Below are 15,299 nucleotides of genomic sequence, written 5' to 3'. Positions count from 1 at the left end.
TAGGGAAACGTGTTTACATTTATTGTCGCGTTGTACGACTTTTACAGCTATATATCTGTAATAAACATGCGTTGTGTGAGGAGAAATGTAGGTGAAAGTACGAGTTGCATGTCAGCCACTACTTCTTTTCCGCGGTTTTCTTAAGAGCTGTAATGTTTCAAAAAACGAAGCGCCAACAGACACGGCACACTACGAAATTACAAAGCTATGAACAAAGTAGAACCACAATGTGATCTACTGTAATGCTTTACTGATTGGCTCAGTAAATAAATGTATAACGTCGCCTGCGGAAAACATCGTCATGGGACTGAACATTTTTCATCTAAATTCTTGAATATTTTTGATCTGATTTCGAAAAATTATGGTTGATTAAAGAGCACCTCAAAAGCCTGCAACGCTAGTCGGGCAGACGACCAGCTGAAGTGCAGCCGATGTAAAAAATGCTTTCAGTGATTAAGTAAAAAAAATAGACGAAATATTAGGACCATTAACAATGTAAGAGCGTAGCATAAATAAGTGCAAACTGTAGCAAGTCAATTTCCTGAAGTTTGAACGTTCCTCTTTTTATTTTATTTGAACGACGAGACGTGGTTTTGTTACCAGAAACGTAAATGAAAAGAAACCTTATTACCCCTGCAAAAAAGCGTTATTGCCACAAATTTATTTATTGTAGTCTCCTGCAATAAGAAGTGCGGCTAAATCTTTCACGCATTTAACTCGCCCTTGCAGAAAACAATGCAAGCGAGACAGCAAGTTTAAGCACCTAAATATTTCTGACTCCTTTCCGCTGACTAGGAAAGAAACATCACACGGGAAGCCACATGAAAACTGCGTACATTATCCATCTCACCAGTTAGCAAAGAAGCCCTTGTTTGACATTTCGAAATTTCTTTTTATTTTACATTCATGAAAGTACAGCGAGCGAGAAGACGTGGTTCTGAGGTCATTGGTTCTCCTGTAAAATCCAAGCTGCCAAGCTGCAATTTCAAATCCGTCGGGAGTTTTGTGGTGACGTATGTGCATATTAGACGTTCGTGTTCACGCACGAAGCATATGTTAAATAGAAGCGGTGCATGCTTAGATATTTATTTTACAGCTTTCGAAATACGGATAAACTGTCAATGAGTTATGCTATTCAACTTGCCTGCGTGTTCATGTTGGAAAGTGCCTAGATGTCTTGTTTCAATGAACACAGGCAGAGTGCGTTTAAGACGCTTTGCTGTAAAGGCCATTGCCGGATATCACCGCCAAACTTGAAGCTACTCTAAGGTCGAAACTGCATAGCCTTTGCGACGCGATCGTGCTAATGCCACGTTCTTGTGAATGCTTCGGTACGTTATTTTTGTTAGTTCTTTTCACAGAGAAATATCTTTTGTTTTCCGCCTACAAAATCTGGATTGCTGACGCACACGCTCTTCCTGAGAAATGTGTTTGAGAAATAAGAATGCAAGGGGTGAGAACAAACTTCCGCAAAACAAGCTTCATACACATGGCAAAAATTATGAAGGGAGGAATCTCACGGGTCAAGTTAAGCAGCTTTTTATGGACGTATCACGAGGTATTCTAGGCATTTCAATGTGCGGGGATGGCAGACTTTCACGCGTCTCCTGGTATTGTTTTTCATTGCATGGCTGTCGCATATCCTGTAATCAAGCTGAGGCACGTGGGTCTATCGGTTTAGATGCGAATGAGTGCGAAAGATGGCGCGAATATTGTGCGGAAAACGCCAGCTAACGTTGGGGTTACTAGGGCGCAAATGGGAGTAGCCTCTTCCTCACTTCCTTGGGGTCGGCAGAGGCGGGATCAGACACGCCTTTTAAAGTACAGAAGTCGCAACAGTTTTCAAGAGATTTCAACTATAGTAGCCGCGTCTTCCACCAAGCGACTACTTAATAACTGCCATATTCCGGTTAAAAAAATAATAGTTAAAATTGAAAGAACGCCGACAATGTCTCCTCATTAACTCGCCTGGTTTTTAAGCTCAAAACAGAACACAAACAGTTGTTAGAAAAGATAGCGTAAATAGGCATTTACAGAAAGTTCGCAGGTGATTAAGCCTGCAGTTGAAGTCCACGATACACAATCTTTTCCTGAGAGAGTAGGGGGTGGGAGTCGGGTGCAGTCACTGCGCACCGCACCTTTCGCGTTAGTTTCCGCGGGAGGAGAGTAGAAGGAACATCCTACTATAATTTTTAATGCGAAGGTTCCCTTGTGAACCCCCCTGCGCCTCTCTTGCTGCCGGTTGCTGCCAGTTGCATTGTGCCGCCTGTCGCGAGTTCTCACCGGCTAACTCACAATCAGCAGCGAGACAGTGGCGTCGTCAAGGAGCAATGCCGCAAAGTACTTCATCCGCATCAGTGGAAGGTAGGCGGTAAGCTGGTCTGCGTATGCGGATCATTGGCGACTGGTGGAAAGGGCGAGGGTTCAGCGAAGAGACGGGAGCGTGGGCACCGAAGCAGATGGCCGCATGTTGAGCATGCGTTGCGCCATCTGGCAATTATGTAGACGGTCGCATCTGCTCTTCCAAGGGGATTTCCTGGAGATCGCGTTTCAGAACTACGATCCGAATAAACTGCGATAATCAACATGCGGAGGCATGTTTGTGCGGTATGAGGAACGTGTTGCTTTGCTGCACAGACCCTGCAACTAAAGATACTACCATGGCTACTACGTGTGAGAAAACTAGGACACAATGTGGCAGGGTATGCATAGCTGCGTTAAAATTAGTTCTTACAAGCAAAGCTGTTTAAATGCGGGTCTTAATATACACCCGCTTCTGTGCACTAGTCCTTACGATTAGAACACGAAGGCGCCTAGACGTATTTCGTCACCTGGTCTTGCAATTGGGATGCAAAGGGAAAGCATAAGTTAACGTGAGTAATCTTCTTCAGAAGACGAATAAAAGCTAAACAAATCAGTACTTTAACCTTTAATAATCAAGGACGCCGAAACATCCCACGGAATGTTTATATAAATTATATCGCAATAAAACGCGCTGAGCGCTTCAGCGCGCTGGATTTCACGTGAGAAAAGCCTAAGGATGTTCTATTCCCGTTGCTGGGCCATGCACCCGTGTTCTACTGGTTAGAGCATCCGCTTGCTGTGCTAGTGCTAGTGGTCGTGTGTTCAATACCTACAGTCGGACAATTTGCAGATATATATATATTTTTTTTTTTCGGAACATCACCTGCATTCGTACCTATCAGCCTACATTTTGGGCTGCGCCATCTCCGGGATCGGCCCGTGTTAAGAGGCTAGAAATATACGCGCTAGGTTAGAGTGGCGGTAATTCACTAAAAAATACTTTGTCTTTAAAAACGTCTGTAGAGCCCGCGCGCTATCAGAACCATTGTCAGCAAAGCTTTGTTTGCTCTTCTTGCTTTTCGACGATAATTGGCGGTGATTTCGACGGTGACTGTCTAAATTCTACAACTCTTAGGACAACGCGATAGTGGTGAGTTGATGCTGAATGTTATCTTGCGTGCGCCCCCTGTATTTGTCAATAAAGTACACTGAACACACATTGAGACGTGTTTGATGGAGACGCTGCTGTACACCGTTGCCTGCGAGAAGGTTAGTACCATCGTTGCCTGACACGATGCATGCCACTGTGGAAGAAGTGTTAAGCCATAATTAAACTACGGAGCTCTATGTAGCCAACGCAACAGCCTTAATATGATAAAGGCGGTTATCACGGAATCATCATTTATTTTGACCAGCTCGAATAACTTAACATTCTCCTAAATCTAAGTACCGCGAGCCTTCTTGCATTTCGCCCCTGTTGATAGCTGGATGACGCGGTAGGGATGGAACCCGTGAGCCCGAGCAACGTCACGGCCACGTAGCTAACGCGGCTGGTACAAAACTTGATCTGATCGGCAGCAGCTTACGTAGTGTCGTCTAGACGCGGCGGGGCTTTAATGCTGCTAAGCTTCTGCACACCCTGGAACAGTCGTCCGCTTTACGAGTTTGAGCGGTGTTCATCTTTAAGAAATAAGAGAAACGTTTCTTCAATCTAAATTTATACGGTATGGCCGTAAGTGCTTTCTTGTCAAGCAAACGAGAAGAAATGGTGTTAGCCGAGGGGCCCTATTTTTATTAATCACATCACAAGAAACCAACAACCAACAACGCCCAGGACAACATAGCGAAAATTACTTGTACGTACTAGGTCACTTGAAGAAACTATTTTGAAAAATCGGAATGAAAGTGGATGAAAAAACAGCTTGCCGCAGGTGGGAAACGATCCCACGTCTTCGCATTACGTGTGCGATGCTCTACCGATTCAGCTACCGCGGCGCTGTTTCCCCACCAACTTACTAAGGTATTTATGTGCCCTAGTAGAACCCTGGGAGTGTTAGCCAGTGCCACCACTCACAGACCTTGGCGGCGGACGTGGAACATCCTTTTTGCCACAGGCGTCACGAGAACGTGATCTTTTTGGGTGAAGGCAACTGGTCAATAAACCCACATATGCTACCTGGAGGCATCAATGTAGCCAGATTCGAGACCCTCGTCATGTAATAAACCAGAAGAAATTGGGTCAACCAAGGGGCCCAATTTTTTATTAATCAGATCATAAGTAGCCAACAAACACTGACACCGAGGGCAACATAGAGGAAGTTACTTGTACTTATTAAATTAATTGAAGAAATTTTAAATAAATCGAAAGGAAAGGGGACGAAAAAACAACTTGCAGCAAGTCGGGAACGATCCTACGTCTTCGCATTACGCGGGCGATGTTCTATCATTGTGATTTTACCATACCCAAGAAAGTGACAGGGAAATAACGACGCGGTAGCTCAACTCAAGTTCCTGTTAAAGTACAACCTTTATGGATAGCTTTGGGGTGCACGTTCTGCACTTGTGGTATCTCTCCAAGTAGTCAGGCGTAGCCTGACAGCGATTTTGATTTCTTAATGCAGGTGCTACGTTAGATCAGCATTCTCGTGCGATGGTTTTGAAATGCAAGAAAACAAGGGAAATTTATCTCTCAGCGTGGTATTTTCTTTCATTGCCTTTTTTTTTCTGTTGTCCAAGAAAATCTCAATTTCCACCTTTCCCTTGCCTAAACTAACGAGGACGCGCATGTGCCATATATTTTACGTACGTTGTTGAGCGTGCTATGCCTTGTTTTAGTCCCCTTCCCTGCCGCATAAAGTCATCAGCGAATGTAGGAACCAGCAACGGAACCACCAATGAGGGCATTTCATTCTGGTGCTATGCGAATGACATGCACCGTCGACAGCGTTTCGCGACTTAGGCTAGCAGGTAAGCTTCACATGTTCCATAAACCACTGCATGCATAGGGAAGCGTGTTTACGTTACCCATGAGGCTGCAAGCTGACCAGACAGCTCTATGTCATATTGAGCGCCTGCACCGTGCATCGAACGCTCATTCGCTCCTTGATCATCTCATTCACCACCCGTTATCTCGCATGGGAAAAATGGCGGCATTATTTATGACTATCACTGACATTTCTGAACATGCTGCTTCAATTACGCCTCCGCCTCCAAAAGATGTCATGAAACATACATTCCCCATTTACCTCACAATCCCTGACATGCGCAAAAAGTCTGATACGCCTGTTTCGGCAATATTCCAATTGGCTCAGTCTCACATGTTCGAAATGTTTCCAGATTATGTTCAAGTATTCACAGATGCATCTGTACACAGCGACTGTCAAGGCGCCTCTGCATCTTTTTTCTACCCTTCGACTCAAGTACGGCGTATCTTTCAAGGAAGGAAGGAAATCAACTTTATTCAGGTCCTGCAGGCCACGAGAGCTTTGGGCTCTCATGGAGTGGGCGTCTCCCACGACGGAACCGGGAGGTTGAGTTTCCTGGCGGCGTCGTGGACCTGCTGGACGGCCCAGAGTTGGGGAGCGAGTTCTTCGCTTCGGATTGCTTCTTCAAACTTGCGCTTGTCCTGTTCGTAGTTTACGTGAGCTTGCGAGCACGGCCCGAGTAAATGATATACGTTAAGGGATGTGTTGCAATTGGTGCAATGAGACTTGTCGTAGAGCTCAGGCATGTAATGGTGTAATCTGTTTTGAGTGGGGTATGTGTCTGTTTGTAGCATTCTGAGTGTAACCCCTTGAGCTCGAGTGAGCGTGCGGTGTGGCGTGCTATACTGTCTGCGTTGTAGATAGTAGTGTTTAGTGATTTCATTGTATGTAGTGGGCGCGTCCTTATTCTCCGAGTGGTTGGGTGAAGCCGCGCGGTCTGTAAGCGCGCGCGCAGCCTCGTGTGCCGCCTCGTTAAGGTTGGGGACGTCGCCGATCTTTGGTCCTAAGTGCGCCGGGAACCAGTATATGAAGTGGTTCTTAATCTCTTTCTTTGAAACAATTCGGAGAGCCTGTGCGCAGACCGTGCCCTTTTGGAAAGCTCTGATAGCGGCTATGGAGTCGCTGTAGATATGGGAAAGATTGTCGTCGGTGAGCGCAACAGCGATCGCAACCTGTTCGGCCTGTTCAGGCTTCCTTGCAATTACCGTGGCTGCATATCTTGTGGATCCACGGCCGTCCACAACCGCCACTGCGAAAGCTTTGTTTCCCGTGTATGCCGCCGCGTCGACAAAAGCTGAGCGTTCACGGTTCGCCAAGGCTTGGTTAAGAAGGAATTGTCCTCTCGCTTGTCGCCTGCCCCTGTTGTTTTCGGGGTGTACGTTTCTGGGTATAGGGCGGACCATGATCTTGGCACGGATGTCCCGTGGGAGGTCCGCAAAGTCTTTTTCTATGTTTCCTTGTGCAAAGCCTAGCTTCTCTAGGATCGTGCGCCCCGGAGGCGTCGTCAAAAGCCTAGCAAGCTGGGCGCGCTGCTGGGCTTCGGCAATTTCTTCCAGGGTGTTGTGCATGCCCAGGTGGCCCAGCTTCTCGTTGCTGGTGCTGGTTGGAATGCCGAGGGCTTGCTTGGTGACCTTTCTGATTTGGGCATTCAGTCTGTCTTTTTCAGATCGTGTCCAATTGAGCATTGCCGCAACGTATGCGAAGTGACAGGTGACGAACGCGTGTATGAGTTTGATGAGATTATGTTCCTTGAGGCCCCTGTGTCTATTGGCAATTCTCCTGATGAGTCCAATAGCGTTGTTGGTTTTCGTGATGAGCTTCTGAACCGTAGAGGCATTGACGTCTTTAGTCTCTACGATCATACCCAGGACTCTGATTTTGTCGACGCACGGTATGGCGTGTCCCGAAGTGGTTCGTACGGTAATTTCTTGATTATAATCGAAGTCTGACGAGTATGGCCTGCGGCCCTTCTGCGTGGGTCTGCGTACGAGCAGCTCCGACTTGGTAGGCGAGCATCTGAGTCCTGTGGGAATTAGAAATTCTTCTATGGCGTTCACTGCTTCTTGCAAGATGTCCTGCACCATGCCCGGGGTTCCTTTGGACACCCACATGGTGATGTCATCTGCGTATATGGTATGCTCGAGCCCGTGGGTCTGCCCTAGTTTCTCAGCAAGTCCCGCCATAGCAAATACTTCATCCAACTACGTCAACAACTGCTGAGCTAGCAGCGATTAATGTTGCACTGAAATACGTGCAAGAGGAGTTAACTACATCGAAGACTGTCATCTTTACGGACTCCCGCGCTGCTCTCAGCAGGTTATAATGCAGTGAGATTGATTGTTCACTTGTACGCAGCATTGCTGACTCTGCGAGCAAAATTTCATCACGTGGGGTGTCTCTCGTTGCTCAATGGATACTTTCCCACGTAGGAATCGCGGGAAATGAAGAGGCTGATCGGCTCGCTTCAACTTGCGCTCATCACAACTGTGACTGGTGAGAAATTTTGTGCAAGCTTGATGACGCTCGTCTACTGATTCGTCGCCACCTGCACAAGCAGCATCCAGGCCAGCGCGTCGAAAATGGAACGTTCCCGCCCCGTGTTCGCGGTCGAAGCTTGCCTCGACGCACTAGAGCACAATTACTCAAGCTGAGGGTGGTCTGTGTGAATGTGCACGAACGTTTGTGCAGACAAGGACGTGTGGTGAGTCCATCGTGTACGTCTTGTGGCCGTTGGGAGACATTTCAGCATCTTATATTTGAGTGTCCCGCTCTCAGTGCGCAGAGCATGTCGCTAGTGAGAGACTATCATCTCCTTGGCCTACGGTGTATGGCATTCGACGAATGTTTGTACCCCAGTGGTTGTGCGTATAAACGTGATCATGCTCATCGCGCTCCACTTACTTTTTTAGAGTTAAGTAACTTAGGTTCACGTTTGTAGCGTCGAAACTATTTGATTCAACATTCTATGTAGCGTGACGACCAATGACCGGCCCTACTTTGTGTCATCTGCACTGTGTGTTCTACTTTATTCTTTAGATTTGTCCTGTTGCTCTTCCATTCCTCTTTCCTCCCGTCCTTAATATCTTGCATTTCTGTGTTACTGCCACCTCCCTTCTGAAGAGTAGGCAGGCGTTGTGCCCTTTCCGGTGGCAGTTGACAGCCTGCCCCTAGCTTTCCCTTTCCTGTTAATTGTATATATGTGTTCAAAACAAATAATAATACTGATTGCCTGAGTAAATAAATGTATAACATCGCCTGCGGAAAACATCGTCATGGGACTGAACTGTTTTTCATCTTAATTCGAGAGGAATTTCCTATCAGAGTTCAAAAACTATGGTTCACTAAAGGGCACCTTAAATGCCTGAATTGCCTTTTGGCAGACGACCAGCTGAAATGCAGCAGATGCAAAAAATGTTTTCAGTGAATAAGAAACTAAAATACCGACGAAATAGCAAGGCTATTAACATTGAAAGATGGTAGTATAAAGAAGTACAAACTGTAGCAAGTCAATTTTCAAAAGCAGAACGTTTCTCTTTTCATTTTGATTCTGGTGCTGTGCGAATGACATGACCGTTGGCAGCGTTTCGCGACTTAGACTAGCAGATAACCTTCACATGTTCCATGAACAACTGCATATATAGGGAAACGTGTTTACATTTATTGTCGCGTTGTACGACTTTTACAGCTATATATCTGTAATAAACATGCGTTGTGTGAGGAGAAATGTAGGTGAAAGTACGAGTTGCATGTCAGCCACTACTTCTTTTCCGCGGTTTTCTTAAGAGCTGTAATGTTTCAAAAAACGAAGCGCCAACAGACACGGCACACTACGAAATTACAAAGCTATGAACAAAGTAGAACCACAATGTGATCTACTGTAATGCTTTACTGATTGGCTCAGTAAATAAATGTATAACGTCGCCTGCGGAAAACATCGTCATGGGACTGAACATTTTTCATCTAAATTCTTGAATATTTTTGATCTGATTTCGAAAAATTATGGTTGATTAAAGAGCACCTCAAAAGCCTGCAACGCTAGTCGGGCAGACGACCAGCTGAAGTGCAGCCGATGTAAAAAATGCTTTCAGTGATTAAGTAAAAAAAATAGACGAAATATTAGGACCATTAACAATGTAAGAGCGTAGCATAAATAAGTGCAAACTGTAGCAAGTCAATTTCCTGAAGTTTGAACGTTCCTCCTTTTATTTTATTTGAACGACGAGACGTGGTTTTGTTACCAGAAACGTAAATGAAAAGAAACCTTATTACCCCTGCAAAAAAGCGTTATTGCCACAAATTTATTTATTGTAGTCTCCTGCAATAAGAAGTGCGGCTAAATCTTTCACGCATTTAACTCGCCCTTGCAGAAAACAATGCAAGCGAGACAGCAAGTTTAAGCACCTAAATATTTCTGACTCCTTTCCGCTGACTAGGAAAGAAACATCACACGGGAAGCCACATGAAAACTGCGTACATTATCCATCTCACCAGTTAGCAAAGAAGCCCTTGTTTGACATTTCGAAATTTCTTTTTATTTTACATTCATGAAAGTACAGCGAGCGAGAAGACGTGGTTCTGAGGTCATTGGTTCTCCTGTAAAATCCAAGCTGCCAAGCTGCAATTTCAAATCCGTCGGGAGTTTTGTGGTGACGTATGTGCATATTAGACGTTCGTGTTCACGCACGAAGCATATGTTAAATAGAAGCGGTGCATGCTTAGATATTTATTTTACAGCTTTCGAAATACGGATAAACTGTCAATGAGTTATGCTATTCAACTTGCCTGCGTGTTCATGTTGGAAAGTGCCTAGATGTCTTGTTTCAATGAACACAGGCAGAGTGCGTTTAAGACGCTTTGCTGTAAAGGCCATTGCCGGATATCACCGCCAAACTTGAAGCTACTCTAAGGTCGAAACTGCATAGCCTTTGCGACGCGATCGTGCTAATGCCACGTTCTTGTGAATGCTTCGGTACGTTATTTTTGTTAGTTCTTTTCACAGAGAAATATCTTTTGTTTTCCGCCTACAAAATCTGGATTGCTGACGCACACGCTCTTCCTGAGAAATGTGTTTGAGAAATAAGAATGCAAGGGGTGAGAACAAACTTCCGCAAAACAAGCTTCATACACATGGCAAAAATTATGAAGGGAGGAATCTCACGGGTCAAGTTAAGCAGCTTTTTATGAACGTATCACGAGGTATTCTAGGCATTTCAATGTGCGGGGATGGCAGACTTTCACGCGTCCCCTGGTATTGTTTTTCATTGCATGGCTGTCGCATATCCTGTAATCAAGCTGAGGCACGTGGGTCTATCGGTTTAGATGCGAATGAGTGCGAAAGATGGCGCGAATATTGTGCGGAAAACGCCAGCTAACGTTGGGGTTACTAGGGCGCAAATGGGAGTAGCCTCTTCCTCACTTCCTTGGGGTCGGCAGAGGCGGGATCAGACACGCCTTTTAAAGTACAGAAGTCGCAACAGTTTTCAAGAGATTTCAACTATAGTAGCCGCGTCTTCCACCAAGCGACTACTTAATAACTGCCATATTCCGGTTAAAAAAATAATAGTAAAAATTGAAAGAACGCCGACAATGTCTCCTCATTAACTCGCCTGGTTTTTAAGCTCAAAACAGAACACAAACAGTTGTTAGAAAAGATAGCGTAAATAGGCATTTACAGAAAGTTCGCAGGTGATTAAGCCTGCAGTTGAAGTCCACGATACACAATCTTTTCCTGAGAGAGTAGGGGGTGGGAGTCGGGTGCAGTCACTGCGCACCGCACCTTTCGCGTTAGTTTCCGCGGGAGGAGAGTAGAAGGAACATCCTACTATAATTTTTAATGCGAAGGTTCCCTTGTGAACCCCCCTGCGCCTCTCTTGCTGCCGGTTGCTGCCAGTTGCATTGTGCCGCCTGTCGCGAGTTCTCACCGGCTAACTCACAATCAGCAGCGAGACAGTGGCGTCGTCAAGGAGCAATGCCGCAAAGTACTTCATCCGCATCAGTGGAAGGTAGGCGGTAAGCTGGTCTGCGTATGCGGATCATTGGCGACTGGTGGAAAGGGCGAGGGTTCAGCGAAGAGACGGGAGCGTGGGCACCGAAGCAGATGGCCGCATGTTGAGCATGCGTTGCGCCATCTGGCAATTATGTAGACGGTCTCATCTGCTCTTCCAAGGGGATTTCCTGGAGATCGCGTTTCAGAACTACGATCCGAATAAACTGCGATAATCAACATGCGGAGGCATGTTTGTGCGGTATGAGGAACGTGTTGCTTTGCTGCACAGACCCTGCAACTAAAGATACTACCATGGCTACTACGTGTGAGAAAACTAGGACACAATGTGGCAGGGTCTGCATAGCTGCGTTAAAATTAGTTCTTACAAGCAAAGCTGTTTAAATGCGGGTCTTAATATACACCCGCTTCTGTGCACTAGTCCTTACGATTAGAACACGAAGGCGCCTAGACGTATTTCGTCACCTGGTCTTGCAATTGGGATGCAAAGGGAAAGCATAAGTTAACGTGAGTAATCTTCTTCAGAAGACGAATAAAAGCTAAACAAATCAGTACTTTAACCTTTAATAATCAAGGACGCCGAAACATCCCACGGAATGTTTATATAAATTATATCGCAATAAAACGCGCTGAGCGCTTCAGCGCGCTGGATTTCACGTGAGAAAAGCCTAAGGATGTTCTATTCCCGTTGCTGGGCCATGCACCCGTGTTCTACTGGTTAGAGCATCCGCTTGCTGTGCTAGTGCTAGTGGTCGTGTGTTCAATACCTACAGTCGGACAATTTGCAGATATATATATATTTTTTTTTTCGGAACATCACCTGCATTCGTACCTATCAGCCTACATTTTGGGCTGCGCCATCTCCGGGATCGGCCCGTGTTAAGAGGCTAGAAATATACGCGCTAGGTTAGAGTGGCGGCAATTCACTAAAAAATACTTTGTCTTTAAAAACGTCTGTAGAGCCCGCGCGCTATCAGAACCATTGTCAGCAAAGCTTTGTTTGCTCTTCTTGCTTTTCGACGATAATTGGCGGTGATTTCGACGGTGACTGTCTAAATTCTACAACTCTTAGGACAACGCGATAGTGGTGAGTTGATGCTGAATGTTATCTTGCGTGCGCCCCCTGTATTTGTCAATAAAGTACACTGAACACACATTGAGACGTGTTTGATGGAGACGCTGCTGTACACCGTTGCCTGCGAGAAGGTTAGTACCATCGTTGCCTGACACGATGCATGCCACTGTGGAAGAAGTGTTAAGCCATAATTAAACTACGGAGCTCTATGTAGCCAACGCAACAGCCTTAATATGATAAAGGCGGTTATCACGGAATCATCATTTATTTTGACCAGCTCGAATAACTTAACATTCTCCTAAATCTAAGTACCGCGAGCCTTCTTGCATTTCGCCCCTGTTGATAGCTGGATGACGCGGTAGGGATGGAACCCGTGAGCCCGAGCAACGTCACGGCCACGTAGCTAACGCGGCTGGTACAAAACTTGATCTGATCGGCAGCAGCTTACGTAGTGTCGTCTAGACGCGGCGGGGCTTTAATGCTGCTAAGCTTCTGCACACCCTGGAACAGTCGTCCGCTTTACGAGTTTGAGCGGTGTTCATCTTTAAGAAATAAGAGAAACGTTTCTTCAATCTAAATTTATACGGTATGGCCGTAAGTGCTTTCTTGTCAAGCAAACGAGAAGAAATGGTGTTAGCCGAGGGGCCCTATTTTTATTAATCACATCACAAGAAACCAACAACCAACAACGCCCAGGACAACATAGCGAAAATTACTTGTACGTACTAGGTCACTTGAAGAAACTATTTTGAAAAATCGGAATGAAAGTGGATGAAAAAACAGCTTGCCGCAGGTGGGAAACGATCCCACGTCTTCGCATTACGTGTGCGATGCTCTACCGATTCAGCTACCGCGGCGCTGTTTCCCCACCAACTTACTAAGGTATTTATGTGCCCTAGTAGAACCCTGGGAGTGTTAGCCAGTGCCACCACTCACAGACCTTGGCGGCGGACGTGGAACATCCTTTTTGCCACAGGCGTCACGAGAACGTGATCTTTTTGGGTGAAGGCAACTGGTCAATAAACCCACATATGCTACCTGGAGGCATCAATGTAGCCAGATTCGAGACCCTCGTCATGTAATAAACCAGAAGAAATTGGGTCAACCAAGGGGCCCAATTTTTTATTAATCAGATCATAAGTAGCCAACAAACACTGACACCGAGGGCAACATAGAGGAAGTTACTTGTACTTATTAAATTAATTGAAGAAATTTTAAATAAATCGAAAGGAAAGGGGACGAAAAAACAACTTGCAGCAAGTCGGGAACGATCCTACGTCTTCGCATTACGCGGGCGATGTTCTATCATTGTGATTTTACCATACCCAAGAAAGTGACAGGGAAATAACGACGCGGTAGCTCAACTCAAGTTCCTGTTAAAGTACAACCTTTATGGATAGCTTTGGGGTGCACGTTCTGCACTTGTGGTATCTCTCCAAGTAGTCAGGCGTAGCCTGACAGCGATTTTGATTTCTTAATGCAGGTGCTACGTTAGATCAGCATTCTCGTGCGATGGTTTTGAAATGCAAGAAAACAAGGGAAATTTATCTCTCAGCGTGGTATTTTCTTTCATTGCCTTTTTTTTTCTGTTGTCCAAGAAAATCTCAATTTCCACCTTTCCCTTGCCTAAACTAACGAGGACGCGCATGTGCCATATATTTTACGTACGTTGTTGAGCGTGCTATGCCTTGTTTTAGTCCCCTTCCCTGCCGCATAAAGTCATCAGCGAATGTAGGAACCAGCAACGGAACCACCAATGAGGGCATTTCATTCTGGTGCTATGCGAATGACATGCACCGTCGACAGCGTTTCGCGACTTAGGCTAGCAGGTAAGCTTCACATGTTCCATAAACCACTGCATGCATAGGGAAGCGTGTTTACGTTACCCATGAGGCTGCAAGCTGACCAGACAGCTCTATGTCATATTGAGCGCCTGCACCGTGCATCGAACGCTCATTCGCTCCTTGATCATCTCATTCACCACCCGTTATCTCGCATGGGAAAAATGGCGGCATTATTTATGACTATCACTGACATTTCTGAACATGCTGCTTCAATTACGCCTCCGCCTCCAAAAGATGTCATGAAACATACATTCCCCATTTACCTCACAATCCCTGACATGCGCAAAAAGTCTGATACGCCTGTTTCGGCAATATTCCAATTGGCTCAGTCTCACATGTTCGAAATGTTTCCAGATTATGTTCAAGTATTCACAGATGCATCTGTACACAGCGACTGTCAAGGCGCCTCTGCATCTTTTTTCTACCCTTCGACTCAAGTACGGCGTATCTTTCAAGGAAGGAAGGAAATCAACTTTATTCAGGTCCTGCAGGCCACGAGAGCTTTGGGCTCTCATGGAGTGGGCGTCTCCCACGACGGAACCGGGAGGTTGAGTTTCCTGGCGGCGTCGTGGACCTGCTGGACGGCCCAGAGTTGGGGAGCGAGTTCTTCGCTTCGGATTGCTTCTTCAAACTTGCGCTTGTCCTGTTCGTAGTTTACGTGAGCTTGCGAGCACGGCCCGAGTAAATGATATACGTTAAGGGATGTGTTGCAATTGGTGCAATGAGACTTGTCGTAGAGCTCAGGCATGTAATGGTGTAATCTGTTTTGAGTGGGGTATGTGTCTGTTTGTAGCATTCTGAGTGTAACCCCTTGAGCTCGAGTGAGCGTGCGGTGTGGCGTGCTATACTGTCTGCGTTGTAGATAGTAGTGTTTAGTGATTTCATTGTATGTAGTGGGCGCGTCCTTATTCTCCGAGTGGTTGGGTGAAGCCGCGCGGTCTGTAAGCGCGCGCGCAGCCTCGTGTGCCGCCTCGTTAAGGTTGGGGACGTCGCCGATCTTTGGTCCTAAGTGCGCCGGGAACCAGTATATGAAGTGGTTCTTAATGTCTTTCTTTGAAACAATTCGGAGAGCCTGTGCGCAGACCGTG

The 15,299-nt window shown here is 46.0% G+C and overlaps 2 non-coding genes across 2 annotated transcripts; both read right to left on the bottom strand.

Annotated features, from left to right (window-relative positions):
- Positions 1-4,227: 4,227 nt before the first annotated feature.
- TRNAT-CGU (transfer RNA threonine (anticodon CGU)) lies at positions 4,228-4,299 on the bottom strand. Its single transcript has one exon. It is a non-coding gene; the product is annotated as a tRNA-Thr (tRNA).
- Positions 4,300-13,152: 8,853 nt separating this feature from the next.
- TRNAT-CGU (transfer RNA threonine (anticodon CGU)) lies at positions 13,153-13,224 on the bottom strand. Its single transcript has one exon. It is a non-coding gene; the product is annotated as a tRNA-Thr (tRNA).
- Positions 13,225-15,299: the final 2,075 nt, after the last annotated feature.

This window comes from Dermacentor variabilis, chromosome 3 (assembly GCF_050947875.1).
Source record: "Dermacentor variabilis isolate Ectoservices chromosome 3, ASM5094787v1, whole genome shotgun sequence".
Taxonomy (NCBI): Eukaryota; Metazoa; Arthropoda; class Arachnida; order Ixodida; family Ixodidae; genus Dermacentor; species Dermacentor variabilis.
The sequence above is the reverse complement of the archived record's forward strand: the minus strand, read 5'-3'. Positions and strand labels throughout refer to the sequence as shown.